The sequence below is a fragment of the Oncorhynchus gorbuscha genome, linkage group LG18 (genome assembly GCF_021184085.1).
Source record: "Oncorhynchus gorbuscha isolate QuinsamMale2020 ecotype Even-year linkage group LG18, OgorEven_v1.0, whole genome shotgun sequence".
Lineage (NCBI taxonomy): Eukaryota > Metazoa > Chordata > Actinopteri > Salmoniformes > Salmonidae > Oncorhynchus > Oncorhynchus gorbuscha.
Genome location: NC_060190.1, coordinates 6,591,035 through 6,616,424, shown reverse-complemented (window position 1 = coordinate 6,616,424; position 25,390 = coordinate 6,591,035). Strand labels below are relative to the sequence as shown.

General features: G+C 40.9%; 1 protein-coding gene across 3 annotated transcripts in view; it reads right to left on the bottom strand.

Annotated features, from left to right (window-relative positions):
- Positions 1-17,150, bottom strand: part of LOC124002484 (activating transcription factor 7-interacting protein 1-like) — a 57,169-nt gene extending 40,019 nt beyond the window's left edge. The window contains exon 1 of one of the 3 annotated variants that reach the window (XM_046309903.1): positions 16,841-17,150. The gene's annotated coding sequence lies outside the window, so the exon portion shown is untranslated. Of the gene's footprint in view, positions 1-7,068; positions 7,142-16,840 lie in introns of those variants that run through there. The other 2 variants (XM_046309907.1, XM_046309905.1) reach the window with 2 other exon arrangements.
- Positions 17,151-25,390: the final 8,240 nt, after the last annotated feature.

The following is a 25,390-nucleotide window of genomic DNA, read 5'->3' as shown; positions in this document are numbered from 1 at the left end:
TCAGCGTTCTATACCATAGTACCTTCAAAGCTCATCACTAAGCGAAGGACCCTGGGACTAAACACCTCCCTCTGCAACTGGATCCTGGACTTCCTGGTGGGCTGCCCCACATGGTAAGGGTAGGTAACAACACATCTGCCATGCTGATCCTCAACGCGGGGGCCCCACAGGGGTGCGTGCTTAGTCCCCTCCTGTACTCCCTGTTCACTAATGCCAACACCATCATTAAGTTTGCAGACAACACAACAGTGTTGATCACTGGCAACGATGAGACAGCCTATAGGGAGGAGGTCAAAGACCTGGCCGTGTGGTGCCAGGACAACAATCTCTCACTCAACGTGATCAAGACAAAGGAGATGATTGTGGACTACAGGAAAAGGAGGACCGAGCATTCCCCCATTCTCATCGACAGGGTCTTGGTGCAAAACGCTTCTTAACAGCTTCTACCCCCAAGCCATAAGACTCCTGAACAGCTAATGAAAGTGCTACCTAGACCCCTCTTTTACACTGCTGATACTGCTACTGCTAATCTGTTTATTATCAATGCATAGTCACTTTAATGCTACCTACATGTACATATTACCTCGACTAGCCGGTGCCCCCGCACATTGACTCTGTACTGGTACCCCCTGTATATAGCCTCACTATTGTTATTTTACTGTTGCGGTTTAATTATTTGTTACTTATATTTGTAACATCGTTCTTCGTTTGTCAAAAGAGAGTCGGGTTCTAAGGTGGGCGTCTGTCCATGGTGGCAGTTCCGGCTGGGGACGTGGACCCCACTCCATTAAAGTCATAGTTCCTCCCCTTCGCGTCCTGGGATAATCCACCCTCGCCGCCGACCATGGCCTAATAGTCCTCACCCAGAACCCCACTGAACTGAGGAGCAGCTCGTGACTGAGGGGCAGCCCGGGACTGAGGGGCAGCCCGGAACTGAGGGGCAGCCCGGAACTGAGGGGCAGCCCGGAACTGAGATGAAGCCCAGTACTGAGATGAAGCCCAGTACTGAGATGAAGCCCAGTACTGAGATGAAGCCCAGTACTGAGATGAAGCCCAGTACTGAGATGAAGCCCAGTACTGAGATGAAGCCCAGTAGAGATGAGATGAAGCTCAGGCAGATCCTGGCTGGCTCCGGTAGATCCTGGCTGGCTGGCGGATCTGGAAGATTCTGGTTGACTAGCAGATCTGGAAGAGACTGGTTGACTGGCAGATCTGGAAGAGACTGGTTGACTGGCAGATCTGGAAGAGACTGGTTGACTGGCAGATCTGGAAGAGACTGGCAGATCTGGAAGAATCTGGTTGACTGGCGGATCTAGCTGCTCTATGCAGACTGACAGCTCCTTGCAGACTGACAGCTCTGGCTGCTCCATGCAGGCTGACAGCTCCTTGCAGACTGGCAGCTCCTTGCAGACAGAGCTCTGGCTGCTTCATGCAGACTGACAGCTCTGGGTGCTTCGAACAGACTGACAGCTTTGACTGCTCCATGCAGGCTGACAGTTCTGACTGCTTCATGCAGGCTGACAGCACCCTGCAGACTGGCAGCTCCTTGCAGACTGACAGCTCCTTGCAGACTGACAGCTCCTTGCAGACTGGCAGCTCTGGCTGCTTCATGCAGACTGACAGCACCTTGCAGACTGACAGCTCCCTGCAGACTGGCAGCTCAGGCTGCTCTGAACAGGCAGGAGGCTCCGGCAGCGCTGTAGAGGAGGAAGGCTCTGATAGCGCTGAACAGGCGTGAGACTCCGACAGCGCAGGAGGGAAGGAAGGCTCTGGCTGTGCTGAACAGGCGAGGCGCACAGAAGGCCTGGTGCGTGGTGCTGGAACTGGTGCTACAGGATCGAGGACACGCACAGGAAGCCTTGTGCGGGCAGCTGCTACCGGAGGACTGGTGTGTGGAGGTGGCTCTGGATAGACCGGACCGTGCAGGCGCACTGGAGCTCTTGAGCACCGAGCCTGCCCAACCTTACCTGGCTCGATGCCCACTCTAGCCCGGCCAAAACGAAGGACTGGTATGAACCGCACCGGGCTATGCACCCTCACTGGAAACACCGTGTGCTCCATAGCATAACACGGTGTCTGCCCGGTCTCTCTAGCCCATCTGTAAGCACAGGGAATTTGTGCAGGTCTCCTACCTGGCATAGCCATACTCCCTTTAAGCCCCCCCCCCCCATATTTTTTTTGGGCTGCTTTTCGGGCTTCCATCCGCGTCGCCGTGCTGCCTCCTCATACCAGCACCTCTCCGCTTTAGCCGCCTCTAGTTCTTCCTTGGGACGGCGATATTCTCCAGGCTGAGCCCAGGGTCCTTTTCCGTCTAATATCTCCTCCCAAGTCCAGAAGTCCTTTGATCGCTGCTCCTCACAATTAACAGGGAGAGTAGGCTCAGGTCTGACTCCTGACTCTGCTACTCTCTCCCTGAGCCCTCCCCCAATAAATATTTGGGGGTGACTTTCGGGTTTCGCTCTGCTCCGCCGTGTCTTTCTTTTCGACTCCATTCGCCTATAGCCCTCTTCGCACTGCTCCAGCGAATCCCAGGCGGGCTCCGGCATTCTCTCTGGGTCGGCCGCCCACATGTCTATTTCTTCCCACGTCGTATACTCCAAGCCTCTGCTGTCCATAACGTCCTCCCTTCGCTGTTCAAGCTGTCGCTGCCTGTTAACACGCTGCTCGGTCCGAGTGTGGTGGGTGATTCTGTAACGTCGTTCTTCGTTTGTCAAAAGAGAGTCGGACCGAAATGCAGCGTGGTGGTTACTCATGATCTTTAATGAAGGATTGCGAGACATGAAATAACTATTACAAAATACAAAACAACAAACGGAACGTGAAATCTAATTACAGCCTATCTGGTGAAACTACACAGAGACAGGAACAATCACCCACGAAATACACAGTGAAACCCCGGCTACCTAAATACGGTTCCCAATCAGAGACAACGAGAATCACCTGACTCTGATTGAGAACCGCCTCAGGCAGCCAAGCCTATACAACACCCCTACTCAGCCGCAATCCCCAAATACTACAAACCCCAATACGAAAAATACAATAACCCCATGTCACACCCTGGCCTGAACAAATAATAAAGAAAACACAAAATACTAAGACCAAGGCGTGACAATATTTTACATTTTTACTTAATCCTTATTTTTCTTAAAACGTCTTAACCTCTTGAACCTATGGGGGTGCTGTGTCATTATTGGATAAAAAGACGTGCCCGTTTAAAGCGCAATATTTTGTCACGAAAAAATGCTCGACTATGCATGGAATTGACAGCCTTGGAAAGACAAAACTCTGACGTCTCCAAAGATATTATCTGTGAGTGCCCCAGAACTAATGCAACAGGAGAAACCAAGATGAAGTTTCATACAGGAAATGCCCCAGATTCTGAAGGCGCTGTGTTCCAATGTCTCCTTATATGGCTGTGAATGCGCCAGGAATGAGCCTGCGCTTTCTGTCTATTCCCTGAGGTGTCTGCAGCATTGTGACGTGTTTGTAGGCATATCATTGGAAGATTGACCATAAGAGACTACATTTACCTGGTGTCCCGCCAAGTGTCCTGTGTGCGTAATCTGTAGGTCCATGCGCGTTCCATTTCTTCAGAAGAGAAAGTAAACTGCCACGATGGATTTTATCGTCGATAGATTTGTGAAAAACACCTTGAGGATTGATTCTAAACATCGGTTTGCCATGTTTCTGTCAATATTATGGAGTTAATTTTGAAAAAAGTTTGCGTTTTAATTACTTTTTTCTTTCCTTAACCAAACGTGATGAACAAAACGGAGCGATTAGTCGACACAAATAATAATTTTTTTGTAAAATCGGAACATTTGCTATCTAACAGTCTCCTCATTGAAAACATCTGAAGTTCTTCAAAGGTAAATTATTTGATTTGAATTCTTTTCTGGTTTTTGTGGAAAATGTTGCATGCTGAAATAGAGGCATCCTATGCTAGGCTAATACTAATACTGTTACACAAATGCTTGTTTAGCTATGGTTCAAAAGCATATTTTGAAAATCTGAGATGACAGCGTTGTTAACAAAAGGCTAAGCTTGAGAGCAAATAGATTCATTTCATTTGCGATTTTCATGAATAGTTAACGTTGTGTTATGCTAATGAGCTTGCGGATAGATTTACACAATCCTGGATAAAGGTTTTTTTTCGTAGCTAAACGTGACGCAGAAAACGGAGCAATTTGTCCTAAACAAATAATCTTTCAGGAAAAACTGAACATTTGCTATCTGAGAGTCTCCTCATTGAAAACATCCGAAGTTCTTCAAAGGTAAATGATTTTATTTGAATGCTTTTTCTGTTTTTTTGTGAAAATGTTGCCTGCTGAATGCTAACGCTAAATGCTACGTTAGCTATCAATACTGCTACACAAATGCTTGTTTTGCAATGGTTGAGAAGCATATTTTGAAAATCTGAGATGACAGTGTTGTTAACAAAAGGCTAAGCTTGAGAGCAAATAGATTAATTTCATTTCATTTGCGATTTTCATGAATAGTTAACGTTGCGTTATGGTAATGAGCTTGAGGCTGTAGTCACGATACCGGATCCGGGATGGCTCGATGCAAGAAGTTAAAGCATTGTTAGTTAAGGGCTTGTAAGTAAGCATTTCACTGTAAGGTATACACACCTGGTGTATTCGGTGCATGTAACAAATAAAATGTGATTTGAATTTGAATTTCAGAGAAGAAAGTGAGATGATAATTGTTTAGAAATAAGTATTTTTAAGTAGTTAATAGGCCTATAATCACTAATGGCAATGTCAATACTATGATAAAGTAAACACCAATAAAAACATAATTCTTGAGAGACAGGTCTAACCTGTTTTCTGTATCTTCCATAGTGCTTGGATTATGAGATGAACCCAAAATTAGATCATTTAAAATTGCTGCTGATATTACAGTTATTCAGTAGAACACTAGCGAGCTAATAGCTCACTGCATAGTATGCCCATCCCCCACTACCTTCCTCTTTCATAGATTGTGTGAGGACTGCCTGCAGAAACTCAAAATGTCTGCCAGTGTTGGTGCAGTGGACAATCAGGTTTAGCACTTGGCAGCTGTTGACTGAAACATCAACTTGAGCAAGAGGACAAGAGTTTAAACTCCTCCTACTTTTAGGTATCATTTTACTCTTTGCATAATTATACATAAAATAGGGAATGTATCGAACGATCGCAATTTATTACATTCTTTGTCTGTTCTATGGACTCCTATTGCGAACAAAGAAATCAAAAGAACGCTGACACTTTGATTGAGATACTTATTTGACCAAAATGTCCTTTGAATGGAAGATGAAAAATAATATGTTCGGTAACATTTTGCCTCATAACTTTACTATAATAATTATTAACATGTTATTTTTTCATCTCTGATATGAGTTACCTTGATACAAAACTAATAAAATCACTGCTGTGTTACAACAGCTCTGTTAACATTCCAATGTTACTGCAAACTGTGCGTAGGCTTTCCCTGACCATTCCTCTTTCATTACACGTGTTCCGGATTCACTGCAGAAAAAACAAAATGTCCGCCAACTCTGCTGTTTGAACAGCCAGCTAGACTGAGCCATCACACACTGCTAACTGAACACTTATCCAATCCACTGTAGTACAACAGTGTATCAAGTTACATCACCTTCATGTTAATGTTATCTGCTCTGTATGCCAATTTTGCACAGGCTGTTTCATTGGTTTTTATTTGTATAAAAAGTAGGATAAGTTTCTTTTTCAAAGTAGTTATGATCTACTTCCTCATCCATCCCAAATCATTTTGTGTTAATTTATGGTGATCAATTAGGTTAAATGTATTTAGTTTGGGTATATTTTCTCCTGAAGCTCCCATTATGCGGTTCAAGCTAGTCCTCCACTGTACTATATACTACAGCATTTACTGATTGATGTGGGCCATAGATGATTGATGCCATAGATGATAAACTGTCCGCTGTATACCTCCAAACTGAAGTAAAAAAAGACTCCTCATCACCATTTTGTCCTTGCTTCTATCTCTTTGGTAATGTTTGTCTCCTCTGACCAACACTAGTGATTTACTAGGCTAGTAGTACTTGACTACTACTGTGTTCTGTTCATAGCTCATAACAATTCTAGAGGGGTATGTGGCCAAACAACAGCATCTGAATAATGAAACTTTTGTTAATTGGACTCCATCCAAGATGATTTTACATTTCGTATTGAACCTTTATTTAACTAGGGAAGTCAGTTAAAACAAGTTTTTATTTACAATGAAGGCCTACCAGGGAACAGCGGGTTAACCGACTTGTTCAGGGGCAGAACGACAGATTTTTACCTTGTCAGCTCTGGGATTTGAACCAGCAACCTTTCAGTTACTGACCCAACACTAACCACGAGACTAACTGCCGCCCCTATACCTTTCAAACCCCAGGTGTGTTTTTCAATTAAGGCGGGAGGAGCCAGCGCAACATGAACTTTGATCAGTGTTCATATCCCAGTATTGATCAGAGCCAGTTTGTGGTCTGGTCGCTCGTTTTTTTATAGATTCCCATAATAATCCATTAGCCAAGAAAACAATATGAGAAAATATTGGTAGATATAAAGATATTACCTCCTGTTAAAGCTCCTGTTCTTATTCCGGTGCCAATGATGATTCAATACCTTTTTCACTTGTCAGACAAAGATTTTTACACATTCGGACTGGTTGCAAAGCATTGCTGCGAAAACAATACTTAAGGCTTCTAACATTCTCCCCCAACCCTCTCATGTTCTCACACGTAAATAGCAGTGCATGACAATCTAAATGTCAAAAATTATACTTTTTTACGACAGTAAATATATACAAATATTTTCTACAAAACACAAATACAGCACTTCTGTAAAAAAAAAATGTTTGTTTAAATAACATATTCTAAAAAAAACGTATATTATCTGTTTCGGAATCGTGGTTAGCATAACACTACTTAACGTTAAAGATATATATAGAACAATGGCTAAGTTAAATACTGAAATGTAGGCCAACAATCATAGTCAGAACCGAGCAACATCATTATAGCTGTACAACAGTCTTCAAAAAAATAAAGAAATTCAAGTAAACCTTGAACAGGAGTAGTATGGAGAAGAAGGCCTTCCGTTGGACAGTGGTCGTACGAGTGATTCGATTGGCTGTGTTGATTGTACTAGCAACAGCAGAGGGAGGAAGAAAACAAGCAGGAGGGTGAGGGGGGACTAAGGTTGGACTGTTCCATCTGTTTCAGCATAGAGTGTTCTTGTGCAAGGCTGTGCGCACAGTGAAACCATCAATCTCAGCATCGTGGCTCAAGACAGCCAGCACAGGCAACACTGACCCAGCACAGGCTGAGAAACTGCACAGTGTAACACACTCAGAACAAAAGGATGGAAACAAAAGGATTTTCTCCCTTTGGGATTTACCCCAGGGTGGCCATCTTAAGTTATTAAAACAAAAGCAAAATATACTTTTTTTGTAACTTTGGCAGAAGCATGCAGCACAGAGTTTGGTTTTTGGCACGCAAAAAAAACAGGCTAGCAGCGCAGTCAGTACAGAGTGCACAGCCTGACACACTTAGCACCACCCCTCCCCCACACTAGCAGTCTGTAGCTACATGGAAAATTACAGCCTAGCTAGGACTAAACCATTCTGACAGAGGAAGGGGGAGAATATTTTTCTCCAACTAGAGAGGGTGCTAGAGAGGACCGTTTAATTAACCACCAGATATCTAGATTACTTCTGTCCTAAAATAAGAACGCAAATGAAAATAAGGACCTTTAACTGTTATGATCAAAAAACGCCTGAGAGAGTACATAACCTTAGACACCATAATCAAATGTATCAATGTTTGCGAGTTGTACAATTTGACAAATATAAATCAATACAGGGATCAATCATGTTCCTTGTACCTGAACACCGGTATGGAATATTATGGCAGCTGAGCACACTACAGATAGAAAAGATACACAAGTAACACAGGTGAAAACACCATTTCTGAGAAGTGATAAGTATAAAAATATATAAATAAGTTTTACTTAATTAAAAAGGCCTATAAATCACTAATGGCAATAGCAATGCAATGATAAAGCGAACATGCATAAAAAAATATGATAGTCCTGACTCTCAAGAAGGGGTAAACTATGTTTTCTGTTTCTTGCATATTTCTTGGATTACAAGATGAAACCTAAAATAGATCATTTAAAAATGCTGATGATATTACAGTTATTCAGTAGAACACTAGCCAGCTAATAGCTCACTGCGTAGTATGCCCATCCCCCACTCCCTTCCTCTTTGATAGACTGCGTGAGGACTGCCAGCAGAAACTCAAAATGTCTGCCAGTGCTGCTGCTGTGCGCAGCCAGGTTTAGCACTTGGCAGCTGTTGGCTGAAACATTCACTTGTGCAGGAGGACTAGAGATTAAACTCCTCCTACTTTAAGGTATCATTTTATTCTTACCATAATTATACATACAATGGGGATTGTACCGAAAGATCGCAATTCATAACCTATCGCTATCAATGAAACCGAAAGATCGCTGACTCTTTGACTGAGATACTGACTTGAACAGAGACGTTCCATGCTTTTTCAGCTCTCATGCAGTTTACAGACCTACTCCAGTATCTTACTCACTGAGCTTTGTGTCCTCTTTTTCACCATTGGGGTTCTCCTTAGAACTTGACTATTGACCTCAGAGTGCCTCTAGAATTCAGTCAAGCTTGGCATTGTTACTCTATATTCTAGTAGTTAAAGAAGGGCTAAATTAATGACAGCTGTCCGAATTGTTCACACAATAACGATTGTTCACAAATTCTGGGTTTGTAGGAAAGCCCAAGTCTTTAGCGTCCATCCCACTTCCAATTGTTACCCTGTCGGTCCAATGTTCCCTCTGATTAGGTGCTTTGTGACAAAAACAATACTCAATGCTGTGCTTTATCTTGGCCAGGTCGCAGTTGTAAATGAGAACTTGTTCTCAACTGGCCTACCTGGTTAAATTAAGAATTAAATTCAATATAAAATACAATTGAGAGCTGTCCAAAAGGCTGGGTGACCTTAAGTGAATGTTCAACCAGATGGGAGTTGCATTTGTTTGTTGTTTTTTACCTTTATTTAACTAGACAAGTCAGTTAGGAACAAATTCTTATTTTCAATGACGGCCTAGGAAGAGTGGATTAACTGCCTTGTTCAGGGTCAGAACGGTGGGACGGCAGGTAGTTTAGTGGTTAGAGCGTTGGACTAGTAACCGAAAGGTTGCAAGATCGAATCCCATCGGCATGACACACCATGCGTGGATCTGCACAGGCTTCTGTTTCCTGTGTTCCGCACTGCCAGAAATACTGTGTGCAAGTACGAAATACTGAGTGCAAGAGCGCAGCTTAGCGAGAACATTGGTCACATCTAGCCTTCAATCCGCAACAAATTTTTGAAGCATGGCACCCACCCTGTGTATATGGTAGCCTCCGGATCACTGTTTTTGTTTTTACATAAAGCTGACAACATAACAGGCCTTATGTAACTAAGTCTCATCTAGTTTTGTCTGAACCAATACAAACAACTGACCTATATTGTCATAAAAAAAATGCCTTGGGCTTGATTTATTTCAGTCTCCCTCTTGTCTATCGTGGATTTTAAAAAACAACGAGAGTTCCTCAAGTATCTTCAAAGCAAATAAGATTGATGTGTAATCTTGTCATAAATTAGATTTTGTGATGTGTAATTTAGATTTATAACCCTGCCAAACCCCCCAAAATCCCTGGCATCTTTATCCACAAGGTTGTTCTATTCCAAGTTGAACTACCCAATCTGTCTAAAATCAATTGTATGTTGAAAGTCCAAATATTGCTGACAATTCGAGAAATTCCTTGCTAACGAGCTACCACAAGCTACCAATTTTTTGTTTTTCTATAAATAAATGTGTGGTTTTTGAGAGCGAAAACCTGGATAATCCCCGTGGGGGGGCAACTGAATTTGTGGAAAAAACTAAACGAATCAGGCAAAAAATAAAACATATTTTATAGTGCCCTATGTGGTAGCTCCTTGCTAACGAGCTACCACAAAAAATAATATGTCGAAGTAGCCTACTATAAAATATGTTTTATTTTTTGCCTGATTCGTTTAGTTTTTTCCACAAATTCAGTTGCCCCCCCACGGGGATTATCCAGGTTTTCGCTCTCAAAAACCACACATTTATTTATAGAAAAACAAAAAATTGGATATTCTAAGTCCACAACTATGCTTAAACCTCATCAGGAGACCACTCGAGGTCTGAGAAAAATAGAAGACATTTTGATTTTGGGGTGTAGTTACCCATTAATACACCAGCAAGTGACCTTTGTTTGGTTAGCAACATTTCTCTCGCACTTTGCAGTGTGTGCAAAACAAAATGGCCACTGGATTGATGCAAATAATCATGATATCATTCTGCCAGCTAGGCATATTACTTTGTAGTTAACATTTAGTTGTTTAAGGAAAGCCTTTCCATCGCTATCAGAAGAAGGTTATCATTAGCATCATCGCTAATTGCAACAAAGTGTAGACATATGCACGCACCACACACACACACATACAGGAATGCCCCTCTGTATCTTTTCAGAAAGTGCAGGAAATGTTTTATGATTAATTTGAGCAATTTAATGGATTTTCTAATAAGTTCAATACATTTAGTTGATTTCCTACCAAGTTTTTTGAATATTGATCAATTCTGTTTTAATATCTGGATTCCGTGATTCTGTCCTTGTTCTCCTCAATGCAGATTTTATAGGGCCCTATACTAGTAACTGATAGTGGTGCAATCATTAGACCCGAGCAACACAGTACATATACCGCTACATTACACCCTGGGGGTTCTGTGAACACTTTTATTATAGACACTTATTATAGATCTGCAAGACTGTACATAATATTCTTTACTGGTCTAATGAGTGCCATGAAGTATTTTATTCAATATCAGTGCATGGCTTTATGTGAATGACTCCTGTGAGAAGCATAATAATAATTGTTATAAATTATAATTAGGCCTGATTAGGCCTCATCCATAATGTAGGTTGGTTCATGCGTTCCTCACTGACAATAAACACATAATTTCTCTCAAGTTTGTACATCAGACATTTTGACACACACATACATAAAAATGTTTTAAGTATTTAAATAACCACCTGTTTAAATGACCTTGGAATATAAAACAATAAATGATTCATGAAATGTCCAAACCACCAAAGACTAACATAAATATTGACTCAAGACCACATTGGGAACACGTTCCTCCCCCTGCTCTCTCAATCAGGTCGTTAGCCAATCCAGATGCAGTGTAAAAGGAACCAGCTAGAACCTGCTGAAACCAGTTTGAGCAATGTTATTTAGACAAGGGAAGAATCATTCAATACTCTACTTCCTACTTTACAGTGTTAACCCCGACCTTCAGTTTTGAAGAATTCTGGCATGAATAGCCCCGGGGATCCAGAACAAGGAGTGATATATGGCATACGTTTCCTACATTAGCCTACAGGCATATTAGATAAATATATGTAAGTGACTAGCCTACATTGCTAACTGACCACAAATGGGATTAGGCTAGTACAAGACGTTATGCTGGTGTTAGGCCTATATTTCTGTTATGTAAAGTACCATTAAAGATGTCTATCACATGAACGTGTAAAACGTTCAAGGGTGGGGTGGAGTGGCTGCACCTTATAGTTCTGTTATAGACTTGACCTGTAGGCCTTCACACAAATGTTACTCCACAAATCCTGTTATGTGTAGGCTATCTTGAGTGAAATGTTGCTCCCGTTTTTTATGCTGCCCATCCCCCACACGACAGTTCTGTAGCGACTCACAGCAACAGTCACAACGTGGAAGCAGTCTTCAAGTGGTCCAACCTCACTCACTAGCCTAAATATTTCCGGATTGAGATGAAGTACATAACACATATTTTCAAATACTACGCACACAAATGGTATTCTCAGCTTTCATACTTCTGAACTAAATACCTTCCACGATGCAAAAAAACTAATGGAATCACATAATACAGGCATCTGAATGGTATTCCGATTATTGTAATGTCTAAAATTTGAAGGCTTAAACTGTACAACAAAGCACCGATGAAGTGAGTATCTGGAGACTGTTTTCCTCCCAGGCCAGACAGGGGTTCCTTGCTTTGCTACTGATTGCCCACACAGAACTGATTGCACATTTCTCATATTTGTGCTGCATTGGTGTCAGTCCCTCCCTTGGGTTATGTGCTACCAGCGATTATCTCCAGCTGATCTCTATAGTTCATCCATAGACTGACTGGCTGTTCGATTCTGAAACTGGTTGATCAAGGAGTGTCGCAGGGTTGTGGGTTTGATTCCCTCTAGGGCCATCCACATTAAAATGTATGCACACACTGATGTAAATCGCTTTGGATAAAAGTCTGCTAAATGGTATATATTATTATAAGACTAGATCATACTCTGGGTCCCGAGACAGGTTGGGTATGACTGATCAGGGTTGGTGAGGTCACTTGAGGCAGACATCTTGGTTTGACAGAAGGTGAAAGAGTGATTGTTTCGAACCAGTTACAGTCCAATACTACCACAAACAGTTAACTGTCTTGTTGGACCAGATTGAAATATTAACCAAAATAAACTCAACAACATCTTTGTTAACCAAATTCAAAATAGTGTCTATGTGGAGAAACTCGCCATGCTATCGTTATATATGAAAAACTTAGTCATTTCTACAAAGTTATTTATCTGAAACTAGGATGACACAATAACGCTTACCTGTTTTTTCTGACAAAAATGTGCATATGGTTTATTAACATTAGATAATTATTCAACAATGATGTATTATTACAAAGGTAGTTCATCTAGCAATAAGGCGATTCCACATCAGTGAAAAATATTTTGGGTACATCAGATTTTTCTGGTAATTCTCACATAGAACTTCATTGGGATTAAAAATGTTTGAAAATACTTAACATTTGTATCACGAACCATTTTTGAGAAAAATCCTGATTAAAGTGGCCAATTTAGGCCCTTTTCAGGCCGATACACGCCTCCTGTAAGACACGATGATTTGTGAACCGTGCATGATCCAGACAACATCTTCCTCCTTATATTGTTCTCTCAAATATGGAGTATGTGTACATTCCGAAATATCATGTATGGTTCATAGATCATAGTCTTACAGGAAGCATGTATAGGTTAAAAAAAAGGCCTTAAATGTACACTTTCACCATATGATTTGTGATACAAATGTAAAAACCTCCCAATGAAGTTTCTATGTGAGAATTGCCAAAACAATCGGAGATAACAAAAATAATTTTCCCAATAGCTATTAACTAGTCAATATAAAATATTAACATAGTCTATGACAACTGCAAGGACAGGTAGGCTAAACCTAGCTTTTGTCCTGAGTTCTGCCTCCTTTTCAGCTAGCCCCAAAACCGCAGGCATATGGAAGCCTGGAAAAATAATGGGGGAGGGATAACTGTCTGCAGGACTGTACCATCCTCCTCAGAGGGGAGACTAAAGTGGATGAGGGGGCACACACACTTGGTGTGAACAAACTGGAACTACTGGTACTCATATTTACAATGAAATGTTCAAGGTAATAAACTACTTTACACTAGGGAACTGAAAAACCCCCAGAACGAATGTAATCTCAGTCTGTACACAAATTAACATGAACTAACTCAGTGTGCTTGAAATAACTTACTTTTAAAGCCCAAATTTGCCTAAAACACACACGCAGAAAGTTGCACCAATAGATCAAATATACAAAACAAAAACGCACACCTATCCAGTAAACGATTGGTCTACACAGGAGAAGTTGGAAGGAACACCCCTCCCCCTCACTAACACAGTCACTCACAGACTGACTGTGTACTGAGTGGGAAAGTACAGCAAACCAGGGCCGTAACACTTTAAGAAGCCAGGGGGGGTTGAGATAAAATAACAAGACAAGAGGGGAGAGTAATGCTAGAACATTAAAAACACTTTTTTTTACGTTCAAAAATATATAAAAATATATAAGAACCTAAACCAATAATAGGCGTTTCAATATTTATCAAAAACCACTTGAAATAGTTCACATTAAAGGAGATTGCCTATTAATTCTGTAATTCTACGTACGCCTTACGTTAGAATAATAGACAGACTACCTCAAAACCAATGTGGTTCCAAACTCATTACAATTTGCGTAAAAAACATCTAGGCCTACCTGAAACGATGCTTCCAGGGGTGCACTAGGTTTCTTCAAGCATGAACAGCCTTTCACGTATGCTAGTACATACAGCGAGACGAGCATTCCAATTCCAGCGCAAAATATGTCCCCAAGAGAGATGTCTGCCCTCTATGTAAGTCACACAGTTTACAATACTGTTCATTTTAGGACTGTGTGGAAACAGAAGGAGAAAAGCTCATTCTAGGCCTATGCCCACATCTAATCTGATAATAATCTTTCCAATGTCATGAAAACGTGTTACGGAAAGTAATTGTGTCGTTCACCATCATTTCTATTTCCGTAGACCTGAGACGAAAGAATGTTCCAATTGCAATAGAGAGCACATTGGGAGCAGATATTCAAAATGCCTTATACACAGCCAACAAGAACAAAAATGGCAGTATTCTTCAAAGACCCAATACTTTGAAAGTAACAGATTGTCTAAAATGTTATCATGTAGTTATGTTCATAATTATTATGTATTTCCTGGGAGGCTAATGCAGCTAGCTGAGTGCTAACTATTCACTATCCCTTCCCCTCCCCCACACACAAACACTGCGCTGCCACATTATCTGATGGTGCCACTTATTATTGCAGCAACTCAAAATGGCCACCATAGTTGCTGTAGGTTTTTTCCACGTGCTTGATCCCCAATTTGTAACAATGTCAGGAAATACTTTGCAGTCACATTAAGGTTGCTTCCTAAAGTTCCTACTGGTACTGAATTAGACATATGCTAAATGTATTTATGCCCTACTCATACATTTGCCATGTTATTGCTGATGTTAGAGCAAGACTCCTCATACAGTGGCTCTAAAGAAAAGATCCTGACCAGTCTTGTCCATTTCTTCCCCTTTGTCATTCAATGTTGTGTCTGTGTTTCCATAGTGTGTGTACCAACACTTTGTCTCAATATCTCATGGTAGTTTGACATTACTAGCTCTTTGTTTGGTTGCTAGTTTTGAAACTGAAATGGCTGATGGCTATTTACAAACTTGACAATATTTGCAAATATTCTGATCTTGAAAAGAGGCTATCAGTCTGATTACCAAAACGATTTAAGCCAGATAACCCCTTTCGTCGTAATACTGCAACATCTCATCTGACACCCTCCAGCATCACCCAATCTTACATAGGCTTCTTCCATGCTTCCCTGCAAACATTTGATAAATCTTTTAATTTACTATCATTGACAATTCCTTTTGAAACAAATTCCTTGCTTCATTTATAGAGCAAGAAGCAACATTTATTGTTATAGCCCCAGTGTCACGCACTCACAACTTTGTCAATGTTTGGTGGCCGTCATGGTTATAAAGAAGTTGTCAAGGTTGAAGGGGATCACATCATCTCAACCAATGGGGTTGTCTAGATCCTGAGTGCATAGACAATGTCCTTGATTAAGAATGTTAATAAACTCACTGGCTTTAGATCACAAAATCAACCAAAATAGCGTTGCTATACTACACATGTTCTACCTGGTTTAAGTCGAGAGTTTTTGTGTTTTTAACACTCCAGACATCCGCGACCCACTCAAAACCTCCTTGGGTCACGACCCATCAATTGAGAATCACTGGGCTAGGTTATGATGGACTATAACCTGTAGATGGCGTGTGCATTTCCAAATTTTGACACCAAAAAATATAAAGTATGGTAGTTAGCGTGACAACAAGCTACGCTGTGAAACAAACCACTTTAGCTGCCTAGGCTTGCAATATTCACTTGTACTTGATACATGTTTTTCAATGAAAGCACATTTTTGTCTTCAAAGAAACATAACATTTTGGGCAACAACAAAAAATGTACAGCCAAATACAAAGCATACATAAGAAATACTAAATATGATTACATTTGCAGCCATTTTTTGGTAGATATGTACACACACACATACATATATTATTATTAAAGTGTGTGTATAGACAGACATTAAACATATATATATATATATCTACCAAAATATATATATTTTAAAAATGTGTGTGCCACACACACACACACCTTTGTATACACACACACACTTTAAATATACACCTTTAAAAAAAAATATATATATATAAACACACATACATATTTAAATATATCTATTTATTAAAAATGTGTGCTTTTTTTATATATATATATATATATATATATTGGTAGATATATAAACACACATACACATATATATGTATATATATTTAAAGATATATATATATATGTATGTGTGTTTATATATATGTATGTGTGTTTATATATATATATATATATATATAAAAATGCACACATTTTTAAGAAATAGATATATTTAAAGGTGTGTGTGTGTGTGTGTAGTATAGCAACGCTATTTTGGTTGATTTTGTGATATATATATATATATAAACAAACAATTGTAGTTCTCTACTCAATAGGCAAAAATCTCAAATGATTTTGCTAACACTTAACGTTAGCTAGTTAGCGCCCCCCTTCACCCCACCTCAAAAAAAATTATCGTCCATGTCCCTGCCAAGACCAGTCTACATCGCAAGCTAATGTTTTACACTTACTCGTTCAAAAACATGACAGAAAAAAAATGAAACGTCCATTTTATAGAGAAAGTGACACATTTTAAATAGACAAAAACAAAACTGTTGGAATGATCTGTAAAAACAGTTAAGACAGCTAGCATGCTAGCTAACTCACCGATGCTTCTGGATTCTGCCTGTTTCCCGCGAAATAGCCGGTATCCGCACGAGCTGAATGTGCTCCTCGCTCACAACATCGGTTTATAATGTGCAGAGGATCGCAAACTGAACCAAGGGAGAAAAAAACGTAAATATGAGCGTGATAGTGACGCGGACACACCGGCTTGAAAGAACACCAAAACAAAACCTGTGCATGCAGACTGTTCTCAGCGACTACAGTCAGTCATCCACCACTGTGTTGCCAGCTCCTCCTCCTTCGTAGTCAAGGGGAGGGGGTTGAGTGCGTGAGAGCAGTCTAGGCACCTCCTACTAGATGTCGTCCATGACAGAAAACAACGTGAAAGCTGGTAGGAGTAGCTTTAAAAAAATAAATCGGGTACAGTATGAATACTGTCGTCTATGAAGTTTTTTTTATAATTCAACAAGGTAAGTAGAAGTTGAAGGAAATTATATATGTTGAAGAGAGAACAGAACCAGGTCTAACGTGATTTTCTTAGATCTGTGAGGGTAAGAAAGTCTTGTGTAGACTTTCACAGACTACCTAATCACCTGAGGGTATGAAAGACTTGTGTAGACTTTCACAGACTACCTGCTCTACTAGGAGAATAGACAGTATTAGTCACAAGACTGCCATAGTGAAAGAGCTAAAGACTGTTTTCTGACATGGCAAGGAGAGGGGGATGGGTGTGGTCTTTTCTGATGGGGGAAGGGTGAGGGAAGTATGAAGGGAGCAGGGGTGGAATTCATAAGTGGGAGGAGTCTGTTTAAGAACAGTGGCAACACAAGTATACTAAAAACAGTTTATAATTATAGTAAAGTATTACATCTTTGGTGGAAATTATGTATTGTACTTTTTTTTTTATTCATCCCACGTCCTAGAAAAATGTAATCTGAAACTCCAGTGCTTGTGATCTGTGGGCTCTCTTGGTAGCTGTTAAGCATTTAAACTGTTCAAAAGCTATAATTGTTCATAGTAGCAAAGCAACATAAGTGTCTAAAAATCGAAATGCCTATAGACAGTGGTGATTTGTTAGTTTTGTGGCTTCAAATTTAGGATCTAAATCGTAAAGGTAAGACTCGTTTTAGGCCAGACTGAACAAAAAATATGCTCATCTGCTTCAAGTGCTAAATTGTTCTGGTCATAGGTTAAAGTGATTTAGTCGGACTATATGTACAATGTATGTGATCAATAAACACATCCAGTGCCAAAATAACATATGCAAACTTATTCATCATTGAGAAAAATTACATTTACTGACATTTACTTATTTTCGTACATCCTATGAGCTATTTTCAGGTCGGCCATTTTGACTCACTGGCCCCTCTGCAGGCAAAATCTTTCTCAATTAAAATGTCTGCTTGTGCCACTGTAGTTCCACCAATGACCAATAGAGGTCTTTAAAAATATATATGTGATTAAAATGTTTATGCCTGAAATGTCTGGAATTTTATTTATCATATTAACACGTTTTATTGTGTAGCCACTGTATTTAATTTGTTCGGTTCGGTTAATCTCCTGGCTTGTGCGTTTTTCTGGAATTGATTATATTCACTTTCCATAGCGAACCACTTAATTTTTTGTTTTGGGGGGGGGTGATTTATTTGATTGAATCACCATGTTAAAAATCTGTCTCGCACATTCAATTCATTGTATATAAGCCCCCCCCCCCCCATTGGGAAAACCCAATCAGGAGTAAACTGCCTATTCTTTATAATTGTTTTCCCCCTCACTGCTAAAACTTACTGCATCACAGTTAACTTGGAGAAAGGTGTACAAGCATACACAGTCAAACACACACACAAGCAAACATCAGTGAGCGAGTGACTGTAGTATGCCCCTCCCCTTTCTCCACAAAGGGAGGGGGTGCTTCCAGCCAGCTGTGTGACAAGCTTAAAATTAAGCAGAACTGCCATTGAAAAACAGACAAACAATGGGCACCTTCAAGCCATAGAGATAGATAGAGGACTCATCTTTATCTTTGCCATCTTAGCATCTGTGACTGCATTGGGAGCGCCATTGAGGCAATCTCCATTTTGAAGTAGTACATTTTGTTCTTCTTCAGGAGGGATCAGCCAATGAAGTTGGAAGTCCCACCCAGTTGACTACATTAAGATGGTGGAAGCTCTCAATGGTGCTTCCCATACTAACACAGACTTTTGGCCACAAGAGGCCTCTATCATTCTCTATGGTTCGAGCAGCTCAAGTGTGTTGCATTATGGAGACAAAAGTTGTCCGACTTGCGCCTACATATGGACTGCATGAACTTTACAAAAACCATGTGATCAAAAGGCATGCCGTTAATGGGCTTGTTTAACATTGCAGCCGACAGTGCAGGCGAATGCCGACTGACTGATCTACAAAGAACCTTGTTTAATAAATAACTACTCATTATTATTTGTAGATCAGTCAGTCAGTCACAATTTACCCATGATACATTGCAGTTTTGATCCTCTTTAACAGTCTTTAACGAAGTTGTCTTCAAGTCGCTGCAGTTGCTTCAAATCAACCGCACCATGCAGCCATCACCTGCATTGAGGCACTATTTGTCAACCAATCATTCGGGTGTTTTTGGTTGACTCACGCAAACTTGACCAAAGACGTTACTGAAACAAGACCTAACTTTGACACGATTCTAAAGCTACAGGAGATACAAATTAAAGTGATATTTAAGATCTCTAACCAATTATTTGCAAACAAGTTCAATCAAATAGATTTTTATTCCTCACATGCTTTGTAAACGGCAGGTAGCCTAGTGATTATAGCATTGGGCCAATAACCAAAAGGTTGCTAGATCAATCCCCAAGCTGTCAAAGTAAAAATCGGTCTTTCTGCCCCTGAAAAAGGCACTTAACTCACTGTTCCTTGGCTGTCATTGTAAATAAGAATTTACTTGCCTAGTTAAATAAACAACAGGTGTAGACTAAAACTGAAACGGTTACTTACGGGCCATTCCCGTAAAATAACATTGATAAACAATAGAAATGTAATAGTAAATACACAATGAATAACAATAACTTGATTATATACAGTGCCTTGCGAAAGTATTCGGCCCCCTTGAACTTTGCGACCTTTTGCCACATTTCAGGCTTCAAACATAAAGATATAAAACTGTATTTTTCTGTGAAGAATCAACAACAAGTGGGACACAATCATGAAGTGGAACAACATTTATTGGATATTTCAAACTTTTTTAACAAATCAAAAACGGAAAAATTTGGTGTGCAAAATTATTCAGCCCCTTTACTTTCAGTGCAGCAAACTCTCCAGAAGTTCAGTGAGGATCTCTGAATGATCCAATGTTGATCTAAATGACTAATGATGATAAATACAATCCACCTGTGTGTAATCAAGTCTCCGTATAAATGCACCTGCACTGTGATAGTCTCAGAGGTCCGTTAAAAGCGCAGAGAGCATCATGAAGAACAAGGAACACACCAGGCAGGTCCGAGATACTGTTGTGAAGAAGTTTAAAGCCGGATTTGGATACAAAAAGATTTCCCAAACTTTAAACATCCCAAGGACCACTGTGCAAGCGATAATATTGAAATGGAAGGAGTATCAGACCACTGCAAATCTACCAAGACCTGGCCATCCCTCTAAACTTTCAGCTCATACAAGGAGAAGACTGATCAGAGATGCAGCCAAGAGGCCCATGATCACTCTGGATGAACTGCAGAGATCTACAGCTGAGGTGGGAGACTCTGTCCATAGGACAACAATCAGTCGTATATTGCACAAATCTCGCCTTTATGGAAGAGTGGCAAGAAGAAAGCCATTTCTTAAAGATATCCATAAAAAGTGTTGTTTAAAGTTTGCCACAAGCCACCTGGGAGACACACCAAACATGTGGAAGAAGGTGCTCTGGTCAGATGAAACCAAAATTGAACTTTTTGGCAACAATGCAAAACGTTATGTTTGGCGTAAAAGCAACACAGCTCATCACCCTGAACACACTGTCAAACATGGTGGTGGCAGCATCATGGTTTAGGCCTGCTTTTTTTCAGAAGGGACAGGGAAGATGGATGGAGCCAAATACAGGACCATTCTGGAAGAAAACCTGATGGAGTCTGCAAAAGACCTTATTTTCCACCATAATTTGCAAAGAAATATTAAAAATCCTACAATGTGATTTTCTGGATTTTTTTTCTCATTTTGTCTGTCATAGTTGAAAGTGTACTATAATGAAAATTACAGGCCTCTCTCATCTTTTTAAGTGGGAGAACTTGCACGATTGGTGGCTGACTAAATATTTTTTTGCCCCACTGTATAACTAGGAATGAAGTGACTAGTCAACAGGACAGATAAACAGTAGCAGCAGTGTGTTATGTGGGGTTATGAAATGTTCATTTAGACTCTTCCCCAAATGTTTATTGAAACCAATACATTTGCACAAATACATCGTTACAGTTAGTTAGCTAGTGCATTATTCCCATATTAGCATTGACATGAAACCAGTCAAAACATCTCAATTCAAGACATGGTATCAAGAACAAGATAAAACTAGCTGAAATGAGCCAACTACGATTCCCTGCATTTCATTGTTGCTAGATACAGCATCTGACTATTCAGAATCATAACTAAGCATGGCTTCTGGCTTCATCAATGCGTACGCATCAATGTGAGTTTGTGACGTTGTCAGCCAACCCGTCTATCTGATATGAAAGTCCAGCCTACTTCCTGCTTTTAAAACGTGGTCATTTAAAATATATGTACAATTTGTGGATTCATTTACTTTTTCCCAAGGGTGAAAGTAAGGAGGTCCGGTACGGTGGCAAAATAAATAGTGGGGGTATGCCGTATCGGTAAAACATGAGCCTATTACAATAATTCAAACAAAATGTCAAGAAAACGGTAGGCTATTACACCATTATTAATCACTACTGCATGTCAGAGGCATGAAACATTTGCAAATGGACTTAAACAGGTAGTATAGCCTAGGCTCCAAAATGTGATGTGGTTCGACCAGAACATTGACATTTTGCCAAGGCAGAGATGAGTGGCCGACACAGATGCAGACAGCAAATGACGCATCAATTCTGGCCAATTGACAATCGCCAAATGTCATTACATTTTTTGGTGATTTGTGGAAAAGATGTCTCTTTTCATTCACCACTGTTTGGAGGCTTGAAGAACATGTGCTGGTAGATGCAGCAGATGCTAAGCTACAGGACTGTTTTACTAGCACAGACTGTAATATGTTCCGGGATTCTTTCGATGGCATTGAGGAGTACACCACATCAGTCACTGGCGTCATCAATAAGTGCATCGATGACGTTGTCCCCACAGTGACTGTACGCACATACCCCAACCAGAAGCCATGGATTACAGGTAACATCCGTACTGAGCTAATAGGTAGAGCTGTCGCTTTCAAGGAGCGGGACTCAAACCCGGAAGCGTATAAGAAATCCCGCTATGCCCTACGACCAACCATCAAACAGGCAAAGCGTCAATACAGAACTAAGATAGAATCATACGACACCGGCTCCTACGCTCGTCGGCTGTGGTAGGGCTTGCAAACTATTACAGACTACAAAGGGAAGCACAGCCGAGAGTTGCCCAGTGACACGAGCCTACCAAACGAGCTAAATTACTTCTATGCTCGCTTCGAGGCAAGTAACACTGAAACATGCACGAGAGCATCAGCTGTTCCGGGACAACTGTGTGATCATGCTCTCCGCATCCGATGTGAGTAAGACCTTTTAACAGGTCAACATTCATAAGGTCGCAGGGCCAGACAGATTACAGGATGTGTAATGCACTGACCAACTGGCAAGTGTCTTTACTGACATTTTCAACCTCTCCCTGTCTGAGTGTGTAATACCAACATGTTTCAAATAGACCACCATAGTCCCTGTGCCCAAGAACACTAAGGTAACCTGCATATATGATTACAGACCCGTAATACTCACATCTGTAGCCATGAAGTGGTTGAAAGGCTGGTCATGGCTCACATCTACACCATTAACCCAGAAACCCTAGACCCACTCCAATTTGCATGCCGCCCCAACAGATCCAGGGCTCCCGAGTGGCGCAGCGATCTAAGGCACTGCATCTGCAAGAGGTCGTCACTACAGTACCTAGGTCGAATCCAGGCTGAATCAAATCTGGACGTATTTGGGGGTCTCATAGGGCGGCACACAATTGGCCCAGTGTCATCCAGGTTTGGCCGTTGTAGGCCATCATTTTAAATAAGAATTTGTTCTTAACTGACTTGCCTGGTTAAATAAAAATCCACAGATGATGCAATGTCTATTGTACTCCACACTGCCTTTTCATACCTGGACAAAAGGAACACCTATGTGAGAATGCTTTTCATTGACTACAGCTCAGCGTTCAAGACCATAGTGCCCCCAAAGCTCATCACTAAGCTAAGGACCCTGGGACTAAACACCTCCCTCTGCAACTGGATCCTGGCAGGTCTCCCCCAGTTGGTAAGGGTAGGTAACAACATATCCGCCACGCTGATCCTCAACACAGGTGCCCCTCGGGTGCGAGTTCAGTCCCCTCCTGTAATCCCTGTTCACTCATGACTGCACGGCCAGGCACGACTCCAACACCATCATTCATTTTGCCAATGGCACAAAAGTCTGATCACCGACAATGACGAGACAGCCTATAGGGAGCAGGTCAGAGACCTGACACTGTAGTGCAAGGACAACAATCTCTCCCTCAAAGTGATCAAGACAAAGGATATGATTGTGGACTACAGGAAGAGGAGGACCGAGCACGAACTCATTCTCATCGACATGGCTGTAGTGGAGCAGGCTGAGAGCTTCAAGTTCCTTGGCGTTCACATCACCAACAAACTAACATGGTCCAAGCACACCAAGACAGTTGTGAAGAGGGCACAACAAAACCTATTCCCCCTCAGGAGACTGAAAATATTTGGCATGGGTCCTCAGATCCTCAAAAGGTTCTACAGCTGCACCATCGAGAGCATCCTTACGGGTTGCATCACTGCCTGGTATAGCAACTGCTCAGCCTCCGACCGCTAGGCACTACAAAGGATAGTGCGTACGGCCCAGTACATCACCGGGGCCAAGCTTCCTGCCATCCAGGGCCTCTATACCAGGAGGTGTCAGAGGAAAGCCCTAAAAATTGTCAAAGACTCTAGCCACCCTGTCATAGACGGTTCTCCCTGCTACCGAACGGCAAGCGGTACCGGAGCGACCAAGTCTAGGTCCAAGAGGCTTCTAAACAGCTTCTCCCTTCAAGCCATAAGACTCCTGAACATTTAATCAAATGCCTACCCAGACTATTTGCAATGCCCCCACCCCTTTTACGCTGCTCCTACTCTGTTATTATCTATGCATAGTCACTTTATTAACTCTACCTACATGTACATATTACCTCATTTACCACTACTAACTGGTGCCCCTAGTGACTCTGTACATGTACCCCCTGTATATTGCCTCGCTATTGTTATTTTACTGCTGCTCTTTAATTATTTGTTACTTTCATTTCTTTCTTTTTTTGTATTTAAAAACAACTGCATAGTTGGTTGAGGGTTTGTAAGTAAGTGTTTCACTGTAAGGTGGAGAAAATAGTAAAATAAAGAAAAACACTTGAATGAGAAGATGTTCTAAAACTTTTGACCGGTAGTGTATATAGCAAAGCTAAAGGCACCCACCCACCTTTGAACATGCAGGTAAGTGTTGGAACTCATCCTCTAATAGTTTACAGTCATCGTCACATGGGTTTACAGTTCATTCAGTGACAAATCTGTGGATGGATAACAATAAGTAAGTGAAGATCAAAATAAAAAACAAAATGGAGAGAATATAGAATACAAAGATCTATCTATTTGATACAGAGGTTGGAACTGTTTCAGGGAACAGAACTGAAAACACTTTTTTTCATGATGCTCAGTGCTTCAAGGGAAGCCTCCATGTCCACCCCTCTCTCTCTCTCACTCTATCCCCACCTGTGAAATTTGAGTAGCTTCTGTGGCCTGCGCTTATCTGTCCATAAAACATGTAAACAACTCCTTTATCTGTTCCATAGCAATCTGCTCTATCTACCCTAGTTGGTGGAGTAAATCAGGTTGCGTTTAAACGCAGTCCAATTCTGATATGTTTTCCACTAATTGGTCTTTTGACCAATCACATCAGATCCTTTCATGTCAGCTCTTTTTCAGAGTGGATCTGATTGGTCAAAAGACCAGTTAGTGAAAAAAATATCAGAATTAGTCTGCCTGTGTGAATGCAGCCTTAATGAGCTAAATGTAAAAACTGTTGATTTCACGCAGTACAAATTAACGAAAAGGAACTATACCAAAGAGTATGGATATACTGACAAGATGCATGTTTCTGCCCTAACAATGGGAGTCATTGTCCACAAAGCGGCACGGCTGGCTATCTAGCTTCTGCTTATCCTTTCTTTGGGTTGGTGGATACATGAACTCCTTATTATAATACTTTTTTGAATATTCGATGAGGGTTGTTGACATCAACAGTCTGTATTTAATGGAGAGAGATGCTATGCTACTAGCCTCATGCCATGAATATGTGTAGTCATCTCTAGACATCTCCGATAGGGTTTTTTTCT